Source organism: Pinus tabuliformis, chromosome 2_2 (assembly GCF_031772625.1).
Source record: "Pinus tabuliformis cultivar Carrire ecotype Pingquan chromosome 2_2, CPIR1, whole genome shotgun sequence".
NCBI lineage: Eukaryota > Viridiplantae > Streptophyta > Pinopsida > Pinales > Pinaceae > Pinus > Pinus tabuliformis.
This window is the reverse complement of record NC_142300.1, coordinates 55401911-55427661: the sequence shown is the minus strand read 5'-3', so window position 1 is coordinate 55427661 and position 25751 is coordinate 55401911.

The window sequence follows — 25751 nt, the reverse complement described above, 5'->3', positions numbered from 1 at the left end:
AATGAACCTTGTTGAGAAATCTAGGGTAGCTTAGTTAGGGAATTTAAATTTGATTCTCTTTAACTTTGGTAGATGATTGTGATATTCTTATTAAATTCCTCTTCTTTTTGTTATTATTAATATCTCTTTGATCATCAAACAACTACCAAAACATGAAAAACAAAGAGACACCAGATATAGGCACTCAGCCAGGGAAAAACCCCTATGAAGGGGAAAACCCAGTAAAACTCTTCCAATAGTAGATTCATATCAAATTGAGACAACCATACCAAAAAGATGACCTCCTTTTCTCCATAAAGTCAACCTCTTTAGTCCCAAATTTTTTTCTTCAACAAAAATCTCGGTATGTCCTGCAACTTCATGGATTGATGTGTTACAACCTCATGGTTCCATGTCCTATAACATCATGGATATATAACAATACTCTTGGCCTTGAAACTTCATGCATAATCTTCCTTTATGATGAAATGTCCTTCAAGATATGAAACTCACATTCCTTTTACTCTTTAATAACTTTAGGTCTCGACTTTATTCTCTTCTAGACATCGGATATGATCTTCTTCCAATATTTAGCACTTTATTTCTACTTCATAGCTTCAGATTGAATCACATGTATGTCACCTTTAATTGGTCGAGTGAACTTGTATATATAGTAGCTAGAGTCTACAATATGAGGCCAACTTTACAACTTGTTCTGAGGCCAATTTGATGTAGTAGGGCGAGACGACATGAATAAGAGAGAGATGACTTGGTGGAGGAGTCTTTTTGACAAAAAAAAAAAAATTCTTCTTCTTTGACTTAAGGTGTCCATGAAAGGTATTTTACATTATGACTTTGACTTTGACACAATACAAAAATCCTAGAGCACTCAATGGGTGCCTTGACCTATTGACCATTGATCCAATCATGAAGCACATTCTTTTATAAGTTAATTTCTTTTATAATAAAAAATTTCTTTTTCTTTTTCTAGACAAATACAATTATGAAGGCTATTGCTAGTTACATTCTTCAACATAGATTGGGATAGAAGTTGGAGAAACTTGTGTATAAGTGGAGGGTTATTAGAGATTTGTTGGTGTATCCCTAGTATAATGGAGAAACAAGAATATTTGTCACTATTAGAAAGGTAGGGTGTTTGAAGCTCTAAGGGTTGTTCTTTGATGGAATAAATGGAAATGAAAAAGGCTAGTTATCAACCCTAGTTTATTGGGTTGCAATGGTCATATTAAGTGGAAATAAGGAAATATCCAAAACCCTAATATATTTCATCTTTGGAGAAACAGTGAAACAAAAGTGGGAAACAGTGTGAAGACCCTATGTGTTAGATTCCTTAAACAAAAAAGTAGCTAGAGGGAAGATTGATTGGGACAAAGTTCAATGAATTAAAGGAGTAATTTTCATTGATAGAGGGATATTGAGTAGTAGTAGAGGGGAAGACAAAGGCTCACCATATGTGTTCAAGTTACATGGACTGAAAGTATCTGTGGAGCATGCTACATTAGCAAGTAGGTCATTTGTGTTTTCTTCAAGGTAGATTCGACATCATAGTTGTTGTTCACACCAAGCCTTAATTGTCTTGCATTAGGGCTGATTTTAAGGGTCATGATCCCTAGTACGAGAGTTGTAAGATTGTTGTATTAAAGTTTCTAATGTAACAAAGTTGGGTTACAAATTGTGTCTTGTGTACTAGTTGATTCACTCCTATATTTATTCCACTGTGCAAAGTAGAAGTGTTGTGGCATTTGAGTGTGTTTGCATTGGATATTTTAAGACTCAAACCAAATTCATGATTTCCATGAAAAGATCAACAATTATGTCACTATGATATTATTGCATCAATATTCATTTCATTGCAATGTAAATCATATATAGTCACTAATATTTTAAATGCTTGAGTGGATTTATGTATTAAATAAATTATTCAAATTGTCAATGGATGTATGTCAAATATGATTCTTTATATCCATCCATATAAACATAAAATTACACTATTTTATGAGTTATTAAAGGAAAATTTTTATTAATATTTTTTTTTATAATGCCATCCAAAAATTTGGTTTATTCCCATATAAAAATAAAATGGTAGATCATTGAATGTCCTTAGGTGTGCATTTGCATTTTATATTTCAAGAGAATTCTTTTAATATTCATTATTGAGGAGCTAAGAAAATAAATGTAGGATGTCTAGTGTCCAATGTGCGATGTATTTAATCTGAAATCAGGTTTCCTTTCTTAAAAATTTCTTATCTCTGAAACTATAATCACAAATATTAAATATCATTTACATAAATGGAAACACGTAATGATGTTTTTCTTATGTAATGAAATTATGTTAGAGTATTTGTAGAGTCTTGTAACAAAATATGTTGTTTCATCATTATTAAATTTTAATCAAATAACTATAAGGTAAAGGCAAAAAGTTTCACATATGTGCGTTAAAGAAAATAATAGTAAATAAACCAATGAATTTGGAGATATTTGAAGGTTATTATAGAGAAAAATATGTGACTAGCACCAAAATTTATCTTCATAACCTTTCAAACCCATCAGAGAAAACTTAGAGAGGTGCAACCAAAAAATAAAATCTTAGTTTGGTGATGAAGTTATCACTTGGATTGTTGGGTGGTCTATATGTTAGGTTAATGACCCAACATTGAATTGAAATGTCAATTCAGGGTTCATGGACTTGAAGGCGTAACATTGGAAATACTAGAGAAGGACTTTAGGAACCTGCAAAACAAAACCATATGCTACTTGCTAACACCTTGAGTTACTGCACTTAATCAATCCCTTCTTTAATCCTCCACTCACTCAAAATAAATTAATAATTTTATTAGATTGTCAGACTAGGTCCCCTGTGCTTTCATTTACTTCTAGGCATAGGATGGATGTCATTTCGCCTGCCCTTTTAGAACACTAATCCTACAATATACCTATAATTTTAAGAAAACCCTATCTATTGATTTTTAAGAAATAAAACCTAAATACTAGAAATTGGAAAGGAAAACCCTAATTACCAACAATTTGGTCATTAACTCCCTAAATCACTGAGTGAATCATACATGAAGACTGCCTTAATGCAATTAAAAAATAAAAAATCTAGGTAATTCTTGTACTTCTCAATCCAAGAAGAATACTCAAGCCAAAGAAAATAATAAACCCTAGCTAGAAATTTTACATTTTGGTTCTATATGTACCCAACCTTGTATGCAATCAAAGCAAATAAAGATATGGCTCAAATATACCTAAAGTGAAATCAACAGAACTAGATGTTGTATGTTATGAAACCGGCTCACAAAAAGATAGAAAAGAGAGATAAATGCCTTAGAATTCAGCGTCTTCGAGGGGGAAACCTCCTTTACATCACACAAATGAACAATTCTTCGATGATTCAAATGAAGAAACCTCATTTCTATAGATAGGAGTCTAAGGGGTCAAAATATAACCAAGCTACCATAACAATAATAATATAAAGGCACAAAAATAACAATAGAGGGATTCTATGGGGCACAGTAATAACAATATGGGGACGATAGGGGCACAACAATATTAATAAGGGATACAACTACAATAGTAATGGGGGCATCACTATTATTATAGGGACCTAACATGCCCCTCTCCTTCAAAAAAGTGTTGTTTGCAATGCTTGAGTAGTTCTGGATGCTTCTGTATAAAATTCTCATCCTCCCATGTGGAATCTTCAGCAGATAAGTTCTTCCACTTGATGAGATACTCCAAAATGGATTGATTTCGTAGCTGTCAAGTTCTTGTTTCTGTGACTGCTTCCAGTTCCAATATAATTTTTCCTTCCTCATCAAGTTTTGGCAATATTGTTTGAACTGGGAGCTTGTCGCCTATAACCTTCTTTAAACATGAAACATGGAAAACTGGGTGCACTCGAGAAGCTGCAGGAAGCTCCAATTTGTATGCCATAGTACCAATCTTTTGCAACACCTTGTATGGACCATAATACTTTGGTGATAATTTATTATCCTTCTTAGCTTGCTTGAGGGACATTTGTTTATATGGTTGTAGCTGTAGGAATACCCAGTCACCTACATCAAAACTTCTTTCGCTGCGATTTTGATCTGTTGTTGTTTCATTCTATTCGACGCCAACACAAGGTTATCCTTTAAGAGTTAGAGAACTTCTTGTTGATGATCGATGTGATGTTCCACTGCTTGAACCTTAGAATTTTCACTTAAATATGATGTGATGGATGGTGGCTGATATCCATAAAGTGCCATAAATGGGATCATTTTTGTTGCAGTATGGAAGGAAGTGTTATACCAACATTCAGCCAGAGGCAACCATTTGACCCATTGTGTTTTTTTATCAGATACAAAGCAACGAAGATATCCTTCCAAACATTTGTTTACTATCTCAGTTTTCCCATCAGATTGAGGATGATAATATGATCTATGAGCTAACTGAGTACCAAGACAAGAAAATAATTTTGTCCAAAAATTTCCAGTAAAAATGGGATCTTTGTCACTTAAAATAATCTTTGGGTTTCCATGTAACTTTTGAATTGTTTCTATAAATGCAGTAGAAACTTTACTGACTGTAAATGGATGTGATAATGCACAAAAGTGTGCATACTTGGTAAGTCTGTCAACTGCCACCATGATGACACTCTTTCCCTCAAACTTGGGTAAACCATGTGATGAAATCCATAGAAACCTCCTCCCAATGTTGGCTTGGAATGGATAAAGGTTGTAATAGACCTGGTGTCTTAATTGTTTCAACTTTATTTTGTTGGTAAACCAAACATTCCGCCACAAACTTTTGAATATCCGATTTAAGGCCATCCCAAAAAAATTCCTTCTTAACCCTGTGGTAAGTTTTTAAAAATCCTGAGTTCCCTCCTAAGGGAGAAGCGTGCAATTCTAGAAGAATCTTTTGTGTGAGTTGGGAATTCTTACAGAGGTATAAGCGATCTTTGTACCATAACAAATCATTTTTCTAGCTAAATGTATCAGATGTGCTGGAATCTTGTTGTAACTTTCGAATAAGTGCCCACACTTCTTCGTCATTTTTCCATTCCTCCCTTGCTTCATTTATCCAATTTGGTTGGATAATAGAAATGGCACACAAAAATGCTTCCACATCCTCATCCTTCCTTGGGAGTGCATCTGCCACAACATTTTGCTTCCCTTTTTTGTAGATGATTTCAAAGTCATAACCCAACATCTTTGTGACCCATTTTTGTTGCTCTTCAGAGGATAATATTTGTTCTAAAAAGTATTTAAGGTTATCATGATCTATTTTTACCTTGAAGTGTCTTCCCATTAGGTAGGGTTGCCATTTCTTAAGTGCATGTAGTATTGCCAACATTTCCTTCTCATAAATAGCTTTATTTAAATAATTTCCCTTGATTGGACGACTTTCGAAAGAAATGGGTCTTTCATCTTGCATTAAAACAGCACCAATTCCATTTCCTGAAGCATCACATTCCACAATAAAGGTTTTTGTGAAGTTTGGTGTAGCTAAGATTGGTGTTTGGCACATTGCCTCTTTAAGATGTTTACAGGCCTTTGTTGCTTCTGGAGTCCATGAAAATGCATCTTTCTTCAATAATGTTGTTAGAGGTGCTGCTATTTTCCCATAATTCTTAACAAACTTACAATAATACCCTGTCAACCAGAGAAATCCTCGCAAATGCTTTATGGATGTGGGGATTTTCCATTCCTTAATGGCTTTAATTTTGCTAGGGTCTACCTTAACTCCTTCATGAGAGACAATATGACCTAGATATTCCACCTCTTGTACTCCAAAGAAACATTTGGATCTTTTTGCATATAATTGTTTCTCCTCCAATAGTTGCAGCACCCTATCAACATGTTCAACATAATCCTTCCAAGACTTGCTGTAGATTAGTATGTCATAAAAAAATACTAACACAAATTTTCTAAGGAAGGGTTTGAAAATGGAATTCATCAAACCTTGAAATGTAGAAGGTGCATTGGTAAGGCCAAAAGGCATGACCAAAAATTCATAGTGACCCTCATGAGTTCTAAATGTTTTTTTCAGAATGTCTTTAGTCTTCATTCTGATTTGATGATATCCTGAATGAAAATCCAACTTGGTGAAGTAAATTGATCCATGCAATTCATCCAATAATTCATCAATGATAGGAATGAGAAACTTATCTTTAATAGTGAGCTTGTTGAGCTCCCTATAATCCGGACACATGCCCAATGATCCATACTTCTTGTGCACCAATACCACTAGAGTATAGAAAGAACTTTGGCTAGGTTGAATTATACCAGCCTCTATCATTTCTGCAACCATACGTTCAATTTCACTCTTTTGGGCATAGGGATATCTGTACAGCTTGATGTTTGGAGGAACACTTCCTGGAATCAAATGAATAACATGATCATGATCACGAATAGGTGGGAGACCTTTGAGAGTCTCAAATACCTTGGAATGATTGTCCAGGACTTTTTGGAGATCTGGAGAAATAGATGATTTCGATGTGGAAACATCTAGCAAACATAATTATGCAATTACACCTCATTGTTCCTTTTTTAGAAGCTTTGTCATACCGTTAGAGCTAATTATCTTTCCTGGTTTCCCTGCAATACCCCTTAATTCAACTTCCTTCCCTTCCGCATAAAATTTCATGAAAAGTTATTGAAAGTTAAAAGTTATTGTACCCAAGGATTGTAGCCATTGGACTCCTAGTACAACATCAGCGACTCCCATTAGAATGGAAAGCATTAGGCTATTCAATACATATTCTCCCATGGATAGCTTGATATTATGGCACTTTCTAGAGCAATTTATGGTTCCTCCACTTGCAACCATCACTTGACACTCTGGTGCTGGCTATAGGAAGTAATTCAATTCTTTTGCTATCTTACAATGAATAAAATTGTGGGTACTTCATGAATCAATCAACATTATTACCTTTTTCTTTTTGATATGTCCTTTTATCTAGATGGTTTGAGGAGTGGTAATTCCAGCCAATGCATTACAAGATATGGTCGTATTCATTTCTTCTTTATCTAGGCTTTGTTCCTCGAGTATATCCTCTTCTTTTGACCTTTCTTGTTCCTTTTCTTCCTCCTCTTCACAATCTATGTAGATTAATTTCTTCTCAACACACTTATGACCTTTAGTGTATTTTCTATCACAACCATAACAAAGCCCTTTTTCTTTTTTTTTTCTTCCAATTATTGTGGTGTCAACCTTATAGGTTTTGGAAGGCTAGGGGCAACAACACTTCCATTTTTATAGTTGTGATTGGTAGGCTTCCTAGTTGCCATAATTTTTCTTTCCTTTTTTCTTGCTAACCTTAATGCCTTCTCCAATGAATCAGGTTCCCAAATGCGAACCTCATGTTGGATATTATCCTTTAAAGTCCCTATGAACACATCAATCCTATGCTCCTTTGGAATATATTTTACCCTTATGTTCAATTTTTGGAACTCCTCAATGTGCTCCATCATTGAATCCTTTTGTTTGAGACTTATCAATTGGCTAAAAAAAGTGTTGCTTTTTGTATCCTTGTAATGTGCTGTCATTTCTTCCATAAAAATTGCCCAAGTGACAATTTTTTTATGAGAGCAAAGCCATCGATACCATACAAACTGATTTGATTCCAAATATAAAGTTGCAATACGTACCTTTTGTGTGTTTTTCACATTATGGAGATCAAAAAATTGCTCCATCTGTAGTATCCATGTTGCGTGATCCTTGCCACAAAACTTCCTCATATTGATTTTTGGAATATGGTGGGTCTTCAATCCAACATTAGAGTCTATAAAATCATGATTAACATTTCTTTTGTTCTCATCATGAGTTTCCTTTACTACCCTTTCACCATTAGTGACCATTTCTTGTAGCAACTTATTCAAATTTATCTTCAATTCTTCCATCTTATCATCCATGCCATCCATCTTAGCGTCCATGCCATTCATCTTAGCTTCTACGTCTTTCTTTAAACCATCCATCTTAGATTTTGTTACTTTTTGTGCGAGTGACATTTGTTGCACTTGGTCTCGTAATTTTGATATATCATGTTGCATTTCTTCCTCTTCTTCATGAGTCATGCTAGAGCTTTCAGGTTGCTTACTAGGTGTTTGCATTTTCTTTCCTCGGGGCATCAATTACCGATAATAATGCTTTACTATGCCCTTTTAATTCCTTCAAGCTAATTTTTCAAACCAAGCTTATGCAAAATAAAAAAAAATAAAAAAAAAACTACACATTTTTTTTTCACTTTGTAGAAGCTCTGTATTGAATCTGATGTATCTCTGTAAATTCAGATCATCCAATTCTGAAATTGCGACCTGCAGTATCCCTCTGTGTTCTCTTTCCAATGCCACCAGTCTGACCAAATTTAGATTCTCCAAGGCAGAGTTATGCACAATCTCCTAAGATGACCTGATTATAGACCTTTCGAGAAGAGAGAACTTGTATGAAGTGCCACGTGTCATTATTTTGACCTTCAGATCTAAACAATATACATAGGAAACTACAGTTTGTCCTCTTTCTGTAACTTCTTATAAAATTTCAATCTGATGCTCAAAACAAAAGTTATGATGATTTTCCCCAGGTCACCTGTTTGGAATGAAATTCAAGAGTCTGCAAAAAGGCCAACTTCCTCAGATCATATATCCGCAAATATAGCACGAAAAGCTCTGAAATTCAGATCCAATATTCATCACAATTTTAACCCAAATGGGTTTTTTTTTAGCATTTGAAACATCACAAAAAAAGGTTATAGCGCAAATGCCATGATGACTTGTTTGGAGCAGCGAAACCCTAGAATCCAAAGCTCTGATACCAAATGTTATGAAACCAGCTCACAAAAAGATAGAAAAGATAGATAAACGCCTTAGAATTCAACCTCTTCGAGGGGGCAACCTCCTTTACATTACACAAATGAACAATTCTTCGATGATTCAAATGACAAAACCTCCTTTCTATATATAGGAGTCTAAGGGGTCACAATATAACCAAGCCGACCTAACAATAATAATATAAAGGCACAAAATTAACAATAGAGGGATTCTATGGGGCACAGTAATAAAAATATGGGGACAATAGGGGCACAAAAATATTAATAATGGATACAACTACAACAGTAATGGGGGCATCACTAGTATTATAGGGACCTAACATTGTAATAGCCCTGGTGAAAATTCCATGTAATAAAAAAATAATAAAGGCAAAATAATAACCACCGTTGATGGGACACTTATTCCAAGCTAAATGTTGGGCAAGAAATCCTAGTGTGGGTGTTCATTTGGTTATTAATGGCAAAGGAAATGGAAAAGTAAATGGCAAAGGAAAAATGGAATTTTTGGCACATTTATTTATGAAAATAATGGAAATTAGGAGAAAAGGAAGGTGAAAATTCTCAGGTTGCTTGTGAGGAGGAAAATGAAGGAAAAAAATGAAAAATGAAGAAAATAGAGGCCTCATTCATAGAAAGGATTTTGAGGATCAGTTGGTAACCTTTTTTCAGTTCAGTTTTGGAGCTCTCTCATTATTATCTCTCTCTCATACTCTTGGAGATTTAGAGTTTTCTTGGAGCACTCTTGGAAGGTGTGTCATACTTGGATTTTTAGAGAAAGAATGAAAAGGAAGAGCAAGAGAGCGTAAGAGGACATCAGGACCAATAACTACATCGGTATTTTCTTTCATGTATCGAGTTGCATATATGTTTTCCTCACTAGTTTTGGCATGCATGGCATGTGCATGTGGATTCTTGGTCATGATTTGTCACTAGCATGGAGGATTGTATGGATTGACAATAGATTGGCTAGCCTTTCCATTTCTTGGATAGCCATGGAGTTTGTGGGTTTATTTTCCTTGTTTGTTTTGGTTGGTTCACATTTTTCCTTAGCTTGGATTGATTTATTAGTTCCTGGAAGCCTTGGTTGGACAAACACTCTGGAAGCCCTGTAATAACTTGGGTTGAGTTACTAGTCCTAAAATCCTTGGTTGGAAAAATGCTCAGGAAGCCCTTGGTGGGTTGGGTTACTAGTCCTGGAAGCCTTGGTTGGAAAAACACTCTAAAATCCCGGCGACGACTATGGGTTGAGCTACTAGTCCTAGAAGCCTTGTTTGGAACAAACACTTTGGAAGCCCTAAAAGGATTGGATGGAGACGAATATGATGATGGTTTTATGATGTCTGACCGTGAGGCAAAATCATTGTTTGATGGGTTGAGGTGGATGGCCTCTGGAAGCCCTAGATGGTTTTGGATTGATGTGTTCTATGAGATCCCACATTCATGCTTGTAATATGGCATGAGGGTGAATGGATGAAGAGAGATTTGGCTCAGCCATTCTACGGTCGGGTGGAACGTGGAAGTCCCATCCTAGGTTTGGATTTTGCATCACCAATATGAGGTTATTTCTCCTTGTAAATATATGAGTATTATACTGGCTTATTTGTGGTTTATATGCCTATGATTTCGCGAGTATTTCTTCTACTATTATGGTGGTTATTTAAATGTTTTATGGCAGTAGCTATGTATAGCTCTTATCATGTTTTTACTTGTAAATGAATGATCAATGTATTTGTGACCTAATGGATGAAATGTCAGTTGATGTGTTGAGGCATCAATGCTTCTTAGTGATTCTCAACTAATTATGAGACTCCTATGCTCATATATGTTATTTACACATGTAGATTACATATTCGTGATATGTTTGACGAAATGTATCTCATGGCTAGTAGGGGTCTAGTCAATGTATTATTTAAGTAATTGCATTAGCATTGTTCTAAAGGTATCATGAAATTCTGGGTAGTGACCTGGGCTTGAAAATGTGGCTTAATTCTCGAGGGCATTGGCACAAAACTAACAAAAGGGTCCCTAGACATTGGATTTTAGGTTGGTGAGAGCATCTAGAGGTCCCTGGAAACTAGCATGCCCATAGCATGAGAGCATCCATAGGTCTAGTTGTCTAAAAGTTCAGTGGGACCCAAGGGCAAGCTTTCTGAAGTGTTTGATGGGTTCCTAAGGGTCTTAAGGTTGATGTTCAAGCTCTGTATGGTGTGTTTCCATTGGTTCCGCTTCCTTAACCTAACTTAGGAGGTTGAATCATATCATAGTGGCTTCTCGTCACATGTTTACCCCAATTGGACGGTTTCTTGGGTAGATGTTGGAGGAGGGTGTTACAAAGTGGTATCGGAGCATGGTTCACCCCTCAGACTTAATGGGTTGTGTGTTGGTCATGCATGCATGTCAGTTGCATGTGTGTCTATTACACTTGCATTCAATGTGCTTGTTGCATTTTCATAATGTTGACCATGGTTGTAGTAATGTCTCCATGTGGAAGTTGATGTTGTTATTGTGGGATGCATCATTGTGAATGTATGGCTATTTACATATTGTTATATGTCACTTACATGTATCATTATTTTATGCTTGTTGAAATTCTTGTATGTTTGGTTACATTCTTGTATCCTTGGTTGTATGTATCATTCTTGTAGGTTTGGTTTCAAGCGTTGTTAGTTTATTCTTGATCATATGTGTTTATGCATATGTGTAGTTGGTTACGTGTTTCTTATGCATTTTCATGTTTGCATGTGGTCAAGTGTATAGTGATGTAATGATTGTTGTCATGCATGAGGTTGTGGTATGCATTGTTATTAAGGTCATGCATGGATGACTGGACCCTAGCTAGAATGATGGTTTCATGGTTATATGCTTATGTGTTATGTTTATATACATTGTCATGATTATGTTATACATGTATCATGATGATTTGATGATCTTGCAAACAATGTATCCTCCTCGAGCTATACTAAGGTACGTTGGTTTATTGTGATTTGGTTTAGCTGACATGATATACCTTGCAAGAAGAAATATCAAATGGCTAGCAAGATGGTAGACTACAAAGACTATCCCTATGAATCAAAAGAGCAGTATGGTGTTGAGAACTCTTCTGATTCGGCAGATACATTGAGAAGCTTAAAGGAGGAAATAAGGAGTTGTAAGGAAGACAATGACAGAATCATGCAGGCTCAAGAGAAACAAGCAGAGGAAACTGCAGTGATACTTCAAAGTTTGCCGGATTTGCAATGACAAGGACCACGTCGGATCAGTTATGAGTAGGAGTACTGAAATAAAGGGGCATATGGTAGTAGGTCGCATGGTGGTCACAGGTCAGATAGAGATGACATGGTTAGAGATGGCAGATTATTCGACACTTTAGATAGGAGAGGGGATAGGCACATGTATTATTCTATTTGTGATTCATATAGTCACTATGATTGCCACCATTATCATCCTTACAGGAGGAGTGATAGGGGGTATTTTTCGGATGAGTTTAACAAATAAAAACCACCTAATTTTGATGGAGAGATGAAGAAACCACAGGATGCAAAGGCATGGTTTCTTGGCATGAGGAATTTCTTCGGGTTGAATGACTATTTAGAGAACATGAAAGCTAGAGTAGCTATATTTAGTCTCAAAGGTAAAGCAAACATTTGGTGGGAAGATGTAAAGAATGTTAGATGTATTCATGAGGTGGATTTAACTTGGAGTGAGTTTGAGCAGCTATTCAAGAAGAAGTACCTATCAAAGAGATCTTTTTAGGACAGGGAAAGATAATTTTATGAGCTAAAGATGGGATTGATGACAAATGATGAGTACACTAGCAGGTTCTTAGAATTACTGAGGTACGTGCCTTATCTCACAGAGGTCAAGGACAAGATTCAGAGGTTCATTAGTCGATTTCTGGTTGCATTCAAAGATAGGATTGAGTTTGATGAGCCTAGATCATTGGAGGAGGCTATTCGAAAGTTAAGGCATTGCTATGAAAAATCGAAGAGAAGATATGAGATTAAGCTATACTAGAATGCTAATAGAAAGAACACAGGAAAATGGGATAAGAAACGAGCAAGACCTTAGGGTTTATATAATAAAAAGAATTCATCGCTATCTAAGAAGTTCAATGCATCAGATAAAGGACAAGGATTCTGATCAGGAGAACAAAACAAGGAGATGGGTTGGAAACCTATAAAGCGTTCGAATTGTGGCAAGGATCATTGCATGAGATATTGTCTATAGAATTAGGGTGGTAGCCCTCATATATACATTGCACAAGGCACATAGACTGTTGGGGATGTTGGTCAGAGTATTCCTCGTATTTATGCAGCATTGGATAACAAACAGGCAGACCATCAGTCATTTATTAGTGAGATGGATGGTAAGATTTGTGATCAATTTATTTCTATTTTGATTGACCATGGATCTAATTATAACTATGTTAGTCCAGACTTGGTGGATAAGTGTGGTTTGAGTAAGGAATTTCATGCAGAGTCTTGGTTAGTGCAGTTGGCTACAGGTACAAAGAAGTGAGTTCATCATTGGGTAAGAGATTGCGCATTTAATTTGAATGGTATGCCTGCCACAACACATTTGAATGTGTTAAATTTTGGATCATACAATATGTTGTTGGGCATGGATTGGTTGTATCTTCATAGAACCTAGGTAGAATATTATGACAAATCCATTGGTTGTGTTGATGACAATGGAGAACCAAGAATATTACATGGAAAGAAGAAAGCCACATTAGTTAGGATGGTGACATCTATGTAAGCAAAGCGTAGCTACAGAAAAGGGTGCAAGCTATTCACAATGCACATCTCTAATGATAAGGGTATGGAAGTTGAGGATGAAAATGTGTTGAGTAGGTACCCAATTTTACAGCAATTCAAGGATGTATTTCCTTAGGACAGTTCAGAGTTTCCACCTCATAGGGAGGTAGACTTTTCTATTGAGTTAGTGCCAAGGGCAGCTTGAGCATCAAAAGCACCTTGTAGGATGAGCACACCTGAGTTGGTTGAGTTGAAGCTATAGTTGAAGGAAATGTTGGACAAGGGATACATTAGGCCAAGTGTCTCACCATGGGGTGAACCAGTAATGTTTTTGAAGAAGAAAGATGGTACTCTTAGATTGTGCATTAACTACAAAAAGTTGAACAAAGTAACCATCAAGAATAGGTATCCGTTACCGAGGATTGATGACTTGTTCGATCAGTCAAAGGGAGCAACATTGTTCTCGAAGATTGATCTGAGATCCGAATATCACCAGATACACATCAAAGAGGAGGACATTTACAAGACAACTTTACGGAACAGGTATGGGCATTATGAGTTTGTTGTAGTTCCATTTGGTTTGACTAATGCTGTAGCTACATTTATGTGCTTGATGAATAGCATGTTGCGTCCGTATTTGGATAAGTTTGTTATTGTGTTCATTGATGATATATTTTTATATTCTAAAATGAGGAAGAGCATGTTGAGCATTTAGCAATGGTGTTGAGGTTGTTGAGAGAGCATTAGTTGTATGCTAATCTTAGCAAGTGTAGTTTCTTTCAGACCGAGGTACATTACTTGGGGCATGTTATCTCCAAGGAGGGTATTATAGTAGATCAAGAGAAGACAAGGGCCATCATGGAGTGGGTAGCTCCTAAGAATGTGGATGAGGTGAGATCTTTTATGGGGCTGATAGGCTATTATAGGAGGTTCATCAGGAACTTCTTAGAATTATTATCCTATCAGATCATTGCAGAGGAAAGTTAAGAAGTTTGAATGGATAGAGGAGTGTGAGGCTAGTTTTGAGTAGATTAAGTAGTTGTTGACACATGCACCAGTGTTAAATATTGCAGATCTAGACAAAGAGTTTGTAGTATGCACATATGCTTGCAAGAAGGGACTTGGTGGAGTCCTTGTGTAGGATGGACAAGCGGTATGCTATGGGTCATGGAAATTGAATGAGAAAGAGTAGAACTACCCCACACATGATCTTGAGTTGGAAATGATTATACATGCATTGAAGATGTGGAGACACTATCTTCTAGGCATGAGGTTTGCATTGATGAGTGATCACAATGGTCTACGGTATTTTTTTGACCAATCGAATCTAAATGGTAGGTAGGCTCGGTGGTTGGCTATGATTAGTGAGTTTGATTTTGAGATCAGGTAAATCAAAGGCAAAGAGAATGGAGTGGTAGATTCTATTAGTAGACAGATATAGGTAAATCACTTAACCGCTATGAGCTCTTATGGGACAGACTTACAGGGTAGGATCCTGCAGGTAGGTTAGCACGATGTCAAGTACATGGGGATTATGCACAGGTTGCAACAAAGTACAGGTATAGGTACAGGTACATGTGATTGTACAGGTATAGGTACAAGTGATAGTACCAATACAGGTACATGTGATCATACAGGTATAGGTACAGGTGATAGTACCAGTACAGGTACAGGTATAGGTATAGGTCATGGTATAGGTGCAGGTGCACAGGATGTGGACTATTGCCTTACAACATATGGATTAGTTTGATTCAAAGATAGGATATATGTGCCAGACAGTAGTGAGCTCAAGAAGGTGATCTTGAGGGAGTTTCATGCGAAACCATATTCGGGTCACCCAAGTTATCAGAAGACATTGACTATAGTAAAGAAATTTTATTATTGGTCGAACCTGAAGAGGGATGTAGCAGAGTTTGTGGCTAGATGTTTTGATTGTCAGCATGTGAAGGCAAAGTGTAAACATCCATGTGGACTGCTACAGTCGATTGTGATTCCAGAGTGGAAATGGGAGGTCATTTCCATGGACTTCATCATAGGGTTGTCGAGGATAGTGAGACAACATGATTCAATCATGGTTGTTGTGGATAGGTTGACAAAGGTTTCACACTTCATTTCAGTGAAGTCTACATTCTCAACTAGTGATGTACCATGGGTATTCATCAAAGATGGGGTCATATTGCATGGTGTTCCAAAGAAGATTGTGTCAGACAGGGATGAAAAGTTCACTTCCAAGTTTTGGAAGGAGCTGTTTGCAGGTTTGGGCACAAATTTGGCCTTCAGTACAACTTATCATCCACATACAGATGGACAGATAGAGAGGGTCAACACTATATTGGAGGACATGTTGAGGATGTATGTGATGCATCAACAATGGAAGTGGGAGGAGTATCTTCTCTTGGTTGAGTTCTTAAATTTTTACAACTATGGTAAAATTCCACCTTGGACATCTCAAATTACTGAGATAATTATTAGATTAGATTCCCCTTTTCGAGAGGACCGAAATCGACCTAAAGATCACCCAATTTGGTCAAGCAGAAGTTAAGTTTTGAATTATTCTATTAATTCATTCATTATGGAATGGGTCAGCCGTAACAACTTGGGTAACCACTTGGGTCATTCTTAACCCCAAGTAAACCCTTAAGACAACCTATAAAAGGAAGTGACCTCAAGCTAATTTGGACACAGTCAAGTTATGTTTTTATTCTTCTACTTCATCTTGGCTCGCATAGGTTCATTAGCAGAAGTCTTCATTGGGTCCAAGATAACAGGCGAAAAGTTAGCTCTAAATTAGGGTCTTTTGGATCTCGGTCGCTAGAATAGATCTAAGGTTTTTTATCCTCAGTCATGGGCATAGAGTGGGTAAGAGAGTGACTTTGGCCCTTTGGTCACTAGGAGGTAGTTCAGAGGGAGCGACTTTGGGTTTAGAGACAGATCAGAAGGTTCCGGTCCCCAGTCACTGGCTTCAGGTAGCCCAGGGAGCGACTTTGTCAGTTCAGTCACTCGGATAGCACTGTAAGGGTGCGACTTTGACTTGTTGGTCACTCAGATAGCCAAGCAAGAGATTGACTTTGGTTCTTCTTTGTTCAAGGCCATAGTCGCAAGCACAAAGACCTCTTGGGAGCGACTTTGTTGTTACAGTCGCTCGAATAATGTCTTCATAAGTGTGAATTTGAGGTTTTCAGTCACTCACAGACAGTCTGATGGGAGAGACCCAGTTCAGATTTGGGTATTTTGCATCTCGGCATCAGTGATCTCTGTATCTAGGATTCTCTACTGCAGATTTATGGATATGAGTTTCTCTGTTTTTATGATAGATCTGTAGATCTGGATTATTGTTACATGTTGCTGATCATATGTATTGAGCTTGTTGTACTCACTATTGTAAATGTTTATGATGATCTAAGAAAAAGAATAAGATTTACAAGGGTTTCCCCATAGTGGGTTTTTCCCTGGTCATGGACCAATCTTGGTGTCTCTATATGTGTGCATTCTTTCTTCTATTGTTCCTTTTATATTCCGCTACATTGATGATGATGGTGATGTTGTTTCTTTCTATGTTATTGCACATGTTGATGTATAATATTGTATATCTGAATAATGAAATGATTATATGGGGTGAAATTAAAGTATTAATGGTGAAATGAAACTACCATAGTAAAGAATAATGTTTCCTTAAAGAAAATTAACATGGTATCAGAGCTAGGCTGAAGAAAAGCTATGGAGATCACCCCGCTGATGACACCATTGATGGATGAAAGAAGAGGATGGTGGAGACCTATAAGAATTGTAAGGTTTAAAGAAAACCCTAGGCATCTTGATGATTAGGGTTTGATGTATTATATTAGGTTAGGGTTGGAGATAAAATACTGGTCTATGGGAAAGTATTGAGATTTGATGTATGAAAGTCCAACATGATCTATGTGAAAATGCTCAAGCACTCATGGAATATTTGATGAAGTTCCAGATGGGATAATCCTTAGAAAATCTAGTTGGATACTTGAAGACAACATTGGTATATGGACCATGGACATTGATGGCTCTTGAAGATTGATTCAAGAGGGAGAGGATCAACTCTCATTGAAGATAAGTATTTCTTGACTTATGATGCTTCTTACTTATAGATCTGATGATTATGTTTATTGTTCAATATTTATTTGAGTATATGGATGTTTCTAACCTCCATGATGAGATGTGATGAGTAGGTACTTCTTGAGGATTCTTTTGAGATGTAGATTTGGAAAGAGTTAAGGAGGCACTTGATGAAAAGATGAAAATGTACTTCAAGCAGCCTATGACTAATGAGAAGATGCCTAGGTATTTGAATATTACAAGGTATGCATGGTATGTTGTGTTTCAGCTATTGACTTGGTAAGCCCTAAGGTTGGATGAGAATGCCTCTTTATTTATTGGCTCATACATGTATATGAAAGTGACTTGGATCTATGTTTCCTATGATGAAAAGATGCACCTGGTATTGAACACTTTGATCTTATTGAATTCAATGAGGCTATCTAATGTTGATACATTGATACACTTGATGTTCGGCTAACATCTATGATCTATTTGTTGGATATATTGATCCTAAAGAAGGTTAGAACCTTGGCTCTAGAAAATGATACTTGGCATAGAAGGATAGTTCATTGACTCCTATACATGAGTCTACTAGTAATGCTTGCGATAAGCATGATGAAATCATATGGAAAGAGTGATTGACACTCTTGTTGTTTGACCCAATTTGATCTCATTGGTCATGAAGAGAACAATAAATTTCATATGAAAAGTATAAGTGTAAGATTTATATTTCAAATCTCTTACTACATGTGGTCTTAACTTGATGGCATATGGTTAAACAGGATACAGTAACTTGATGGAGTGACTTGATAGAAAATGCTCTTTTGCTCATAATATTTGACATATGATGCTTATATTTGTTGCTTTGAGTCTAAACCTTTGATGAAAGATTGTTGTCATGATGTTGATAGCCATATGTTTATGATCTAACAGATATATTGTTGCATGACTCAAGTCGAGACAGGTTTCCTACATGAATGAAGATGAATGATGCAGATCTCCAGTCAAAGGGAGAATCACCTCTCAAGATTCTTACCCTTATCACTATTTGTATTCTATGTTGTTGAAGTATGATTTAAGTGCATCTGATAGTATTGATATGCAATAGGACTTTAGATCTGAAGCCCATACATAAATTAGGGTTTCTATTCCAGTCACAGTCATAGATCTAGGAGATCTCGTCCCTGATCGCACTCATGCTAAGGCCTAGACAACGACCAGGAAGCTAAAGTCGCTCCCATGCTAACCAGAAGAGAGCGACCAGAGGTTTGATTGTTGTTGACCATCATCTGAATCTTTCTGAAGCTATCTGAACTTTGAATGATGATGTCCCTGACATATTCCACCACTTTTAATTGATTTCTAAAGTTGTTGAGTTAAATTGATGATCATATAATGAAGTATTGTGCTTGAAATCACATGGTCACCTGAAAGATATCAGGACCAAAGATGTATTGCAAACAACAGCAAGATCTACTAATAGGAAATGGTTGAATGTTTTCCATAACATGAACATGCAGAATGAACTTGTGTTTTGAGGTGACCGGGACATACAAATAGATATGTCACTATATTTGTGCTACAAGAGGTTGGAATGATTTGGAATTACTGGTATATATTAAAAGTGTTTTTCCATGATGCTTGACAATAAATTTGAATTGATGATTGAGAAATTGTTTGATTATAGATCACTCTATGATAGCATTTAGACTTGACCTGATGTCTAGTGATCTGATTTGACGATTGTTGATTTTCCCTGATATCGATACTATGTAGGTAGGATGACTTATTTAGAGACTGGCCTCCTTATTCTTAGCACATTGGTTGAAAATGGAACTTACATGACTCATCCTTGATGTATGCAATTTCACCTAGTGACATGATGACTTATATTATTCTTATGAGAATAACTTGATAAAGTTCAAATTGATAATGCAATACTTGTTAGCATAATGAAGTCATGAGCTACGCCTGTCTCCTTGTTGAAAGTATTAATATTATGATAATGATGACTTTGATAATGCTCATGATCTGGCTTCTAAACTCTTATAAGTTGACTTTTTGTTGATGGTACAACATTGAGTTCTGTAAGGATGATAAGGTTGGAATTATGCTTAGAGCATTTCAATCTAGATATGTCTAGATTTGACAATTATCTGATGAAGTCACGATTATGAGTTCCAAAAGTATGGCTTTAATATTGATTATGGTTTTGGTTTTGGTTTTATATCGTGATGATCTACTTATGATAGGTTATGAGCCTCTGATGATCTAATCAAAGGAAGAAGGCTTATGAAGCCTGAAATAATGTATCATGGCATGATGAATCGATTTCTAGAATTGCAATGATATCGGATGAAAATGAAAATACTTGGATACTTTGATTTGAAGTTCAAGATGTTGTTGAACGTGACATGGAATCTGATAGTTAGAGCATTGATGTTCAATTTTGAACATCCATCTATATATTTATGAAGTGCATAATGAATTCATGAGTGAGTTTCTTTACTCACATAGAGTTTCCACCGAGCATGTTGCATGAGGTGTTCTATTTTGAGAATGTGATATTTCTCCTATGATATGTATCTGCATAGGTGTATTCATGATAGTTGAAATTATTTCTGATATGCACATTCGGATGTTGCTTTAGCATGAGATCTGCCATAATATCTTGGATGAGAGGTCCATAGCATGACGAAGGTTGATCATGATGTTGCTAGCATAGCTTGCTGTGAGGAAGGATATGGAAGCTCCGTAGAAGAGTTGTTTGAGGATGATCTCGATATGACATGGATACCATGGATACATTGTGATGATTTGATTGGCAGTAAGTCCCATATGTATGGTTGGGACCAAGGTACTCTCATATATTGAGACATTGAAGTTGTTTGAAAGAAGCTTAGGCTTGTGGTTGGCCCTTTGTGAGAGGGAGGATGATTATGGTATCCTTTTATGATTCATATGATTGTATATGATATGACATGATATTTGATTTGATTTTCTATGTGAACAGGAAACAACTGCTATTGAGGCAACCTGATGATGAGAACAACTTGGACTGATGGATGTAGCCCCTCCAGATAAGGGGCAGTGCGGATCGAGGATACTGACCATACTCTTCCGACCCTGCTTGAGCTCCCAAGGTGAGGAATTGAGATAGAGGGCTCTTGGAGTTGAGGGAACCTCGCCCGCTTGAGCCCACAGCCAACAGCCAAAAGGACGCAGGCTAATTCTGGGAATTAGTTTGTGGCTTCTTCGCAGCTGGTTGGGGGTCTGGGTGGATAGGGGAGGGGGGTGAGCGGGGGTCAGGGGCGGACGAGGGAGGGAGGGAGGGGGGGGGGGGGGGGGGGGGGGGGGGGGGGGGGGGGAGGGGTCGGGGGGGGAGGGTCGAGAGTGGGGAGGGGAGGGCGGTGAGGGAGGGTCGAGGAGAGAGGGGAGAGGGGAGAGGGGAGGGTGTGGGGGCAGGCAGGGGGAGGGCCAAGGGTGCCGAGGGGAGGGGGGAGGAGAGGGATCAGGGGGGAGGGGAGGAAGGGGGAGGAATGTGCGCTAGGGTATTTGTATTTTTTTAATTGTGTTATATTATTCTGTTTTTTTAATTGTTTTTTTAATGTTTTTTTTTAATTGTTTTTTTTCAATTTTTTATTTTTTATTTTTTAATTTAATTTAATTTAATTTTTTTAATTTGTTTTGTTTTTTTTTTTTTTTAAGTTGTTTTGAATTTTTTTTGTAATATGTTTTGAAATTTATTTTTTTATTTTTTTATTTTTCTTTTTAAGTTCGTTTCTTAATTTTTATAAGTTAATTTTTTATTTTAATTGTTTTGAATGTTTTTATTTTTATTTTTTTCTTTTAATGTTTTTTTTTTATTTTTTATTTTTATATTTTTATAATTTTATTTTTGTTTTTTTTTTTAATTTTATTTTCTGTTATTTCTTTATTTTTATAATTTTAATTTAAAAAAATAATTCTTAAATTTTTATTTTATTTTATCTTTTATTTTTAATTTTTTTTTATTTAAATTATTTAATTTAAATATTATTTAATTTTTTATTTTAATTAATTCTTTTTTTAATTTTATATTTTTTTTCTTATTTTTTAATTTTAATTTTTTTTGGTAATTATTTTAAGATTTTTTTTTAATGAGGTTTTTCTTTTTTATTTGTTTTTTTAACTTTAAAAAATAATAATAATAATGTTTTTAGATTTTTTTTTTGTGGTTCAATTTGTTTTTCTTTAGTCACTCCTATTATCTTATATGGATGTGAGGTTTGGGGTTGCAGCATCTCTAGAGAATCCTGGAGAAAGATTGAGCAAATCTAGAAGCGTTTTATAACGTATAACCTGAAAATTAAAAGCAATACACCCTATCCTATTCTCCTTATAGAAGTAGGTCTTTCCCCTATCGAGAGCCTAGCTATGATTAGGCTTCTGTTGTACAAGCACAAACTCAATAACATAGGAGATCATAGACTTCCTAAGCTAGCTTTAAATTCCAGCCAAAACCACCTAAGGCTCAAACGGGGGTGGTATAAAGACACGAGGGCCTGGTTAAACTATTGGGAGATCAACGAGAATGATGCATTGCAAAACATTAATAACATTAAAAATATTGTTACTTCTAAGTTCAAAGAAAAAACGTGGTGTGACAAAGATTTAGCACCTAAAAGAAAATTAAGTTATTATAAGAAGGTTATCAACCCCACCCTAGAAGATCAAAAGTATCTCTCTATTTTAACTAGCTCAAAGAAGAAAATTAATATAGCGAAGATTAGAACGAACTCTCATGAGCTCCATAATGAAATAGGTCATTGGGCAGTTCCTAAAACACCATGGATGGAAAGGATCTGCCATCTCTGTGAGAATAGGAACATCGAGGATGAAAACCACTTCCTCTTAGAGTGCCCCGCATACAACCACATTAGATCTCAGTTTCATAATCTTTGTCGCAATACTGACCTTCCTAGCCTTTTATGATGTCAAAATTATAGTGAGCTCAGGAGGCTTCTCTCCAAGCTTTTTGAGCATAGGAATAAAATCTTAAATCAAACTAAATAATTTGTTTCTTTAGGTCCGATAGACCAAAGTTTGGTCTCAATGGACGTTAACCATCATCATCATCATCATCATCTATATATGTTTTCGAAAAAATATCATTTTTTATTTATTTTTTGATATTTTATTTATTTATTTTTTGTTTTTTTTTGTTAATTTTTTATTAAATTTTTTTATTTTTACTAGTTAATTTAGGTTTTTTTTTTTTCACATTTTTATAGGGCTTTTTTCTGTATTTGATTTCTTTTTTGTCATGTTTTTTTAATTTTAATTTTTATGTTTTATTACTAACATGTTTTTATTATTTTTACTTTTGTCATGTTTATGTTTTATTTTTATGTTTTATGTTTTTTTTACATTTTTATAGGTTTTTTGTGTTTTTATTTTATATATATATTTTTTGTATTTGATTTCTTTTGTCATGTTTTTTTTGTTTTTGTCATATATATATATATATATATATATATATATATATATATATATATATATATATATATATATATATATATATATATATATTATGTTTTATTTTTAACATGAAATTCACCAACATTTAAAAAAGATTATCCACACTTAATTCACTAGAAAAATTAAAATGTAAAAACTAAGCCCCTTAAACAAAAAGGGTTGATGCTCATCGGCACTTTTCAAAATAAAGATGAAAATCACTAACAAAAAAAACATGTTCGCACTTGATACATAAAAAAATTTGAAGTGTAAAAAATAAGCCCTCTAAAAAAATGTGTTGACGCTGTATCAACACTTTTCAAAATCAGCATGAAAATCACTAACATTTAAAAAAATTGTTCATAGTTGATACATAAAAAAATTTAAAGTAGCAAAAATATGCTCCAAAAAAAAGGTGTATTCTGAATCACCATTTTTCAAAATCGAGTGATTTTTGCTACCTTAAAAAAATAGGTACTAGGTCATTTTCTCATTTGATCAATACCTATGTTTTATCAGGAATCTTTGAAGATGAGTCCTTTTAAGACATTGTATGGGTGGAGTTGCAATACTCCTATCAGTTGGAGTGATTCGATTAACAAGGTACCAATTGGACCAGACATGTTGGCAGACATGGAATAGGAAATGCAGGTCATCAAGAAGAATCTAAAGGAAAAATGGGATAGGCAGAAAAGCTATGCAGATTGGAAGAGGTTATTAAGGAGTTCCAGGTTGGGGAATAGGTGTACTTGCGCATCAAACCAAAGAAGAGCTCCTTATGGATTGGATCATGTGCCAAGCTGGCACTATGGTTTTATGGACCCTTCATTGTTATTGAGAGGATTGGGCTAGCAGCCTATCAACTTGCACTGCCTTCGACAGTGAAATTCCATGATGTTTTCCATGTGTCATTACTTAAGAAGTATGTTAGAGATGTCGATCATGTGATTGACTAGTTTGTATTGCAGGTGGAACCAGATGCATAATTCCATCGGGAGCCTCAATGTATATTGTAGAAAAAGGTGCTCATGCTCTGGAACCAAACAATCAATCAAGTTAAGGTGCAATGAGAGCACTTTGGGCCCGATGAAGCTACATGGGAGACGGCGGATCAGATGTGGGCTATGTATCATTCTTTATTTTCCGGTTGAGGCAAAGTAGTGGTGTTTTGGTATATGTCTTGGTATATGCTTTGGTATATGTTTGGTGATTTTGTTATATGTACATATGTATATGGATGTAAATACTGCCATGAGCTATGTTATAAATCTCCAATAAGCAGTATGGGTTTCATGTCATTATGATGTTATGTTTGTTATGTTTTCATGATTGATTTGCTTCTCAGCAAGTTGATCATTGTAAATACTGCAATGAGCTAAGTTATAAAGCTCCATCAACAGTATATTTTGCTTACAATAGTTTTGTGGTTATAGGTGTTTTTGAACACAGAGGACAGTGTTCCCCCAAGGGGGAGGGTTCTATAATATCTCTGGTGAAAATTCCATGTAATAAAAAAATAATATCCATGTTTGATGGGACACTTATTCCAAGTTGAATGTTGGGAAATACATCCTAGTGTAGGTGTTCATTCGATTATTAATGGCTAAGGCAATGGCAAAGGAAAAATAGTATTTTTGGCACATTTATTTATGAAATAATGGAAATTAGGAGAAAAGGGAGGTGAAAGGTCATAGGTTGCATGTGAGGAGGAAAATGAAGAAAATAAAGGCCTCATTCATAAAAATTCTTCTGAGGATCAACTGGTAACCTTTTGTCTGTTCAGTTTTGGAGCTCTCTCATACTCTTGGAGGCTTAGAGTTTTCTTGGAGCACTCTTGGAAGGTGTGGCATACTTTGATTTTTGGAGAAATAAGACAAAGGAAGAGCAAGAAAGAAAGAGGACATCAGGATCAACAGCTACAACGAGATTTTCTTGCAGGTATCGAGTTGCATGTATGTTTCCCTCACTAGTTGTGGCATGCATGGCATATGCATGTGAATTCTTGGTCATGATATGTCACTGGCATGGAGGATTACCAAGATTGATAGTGGATTGCCTAGCCTTGTGATTTCCTGGATAGCCATGGATTTTGTGGTTTTATTTTCCTTGTTTGTTTTGGTGGTTCTCATGTTTCCTTATCTTGGGCTGAGTTTTTAGTTCCTACAAGCCCTGGTTGGACAAACACTCTGGAAGCCTTGTAATAGCATGGGTTGAGTTACTAGTCCTGGAATCCTTGGTTGTATAAACACTTTGGAAGCCCTTGGTGGGTTGAGTTACTAATCCTGGAAGCCTTGGTTGGAAAAATTCTATGGAAACTATTATGAAACCAGCTCAAGAAATGATAGAAAAGATAGATCAACGCCTTAGAATTCAGCCTCTTCGAGGGGGCAACCTCCTTTACATTATATAAATGAACAATTCTTTGATATATCGTGTAGCATTTCTTCCTCTTCTTCATGAGTCATGCTAGAGCTTTCAGGTTCCTTACTAGGTGTTTTAATTTTCTTTCCTTGGGGCATCAGTTACTGATAATAATGATTTACTATGCCCTTTGAATTCCTTCAAACCAAGCTTATGCAAAAATTAAAAAAAATTTAAAAAAACTACACACC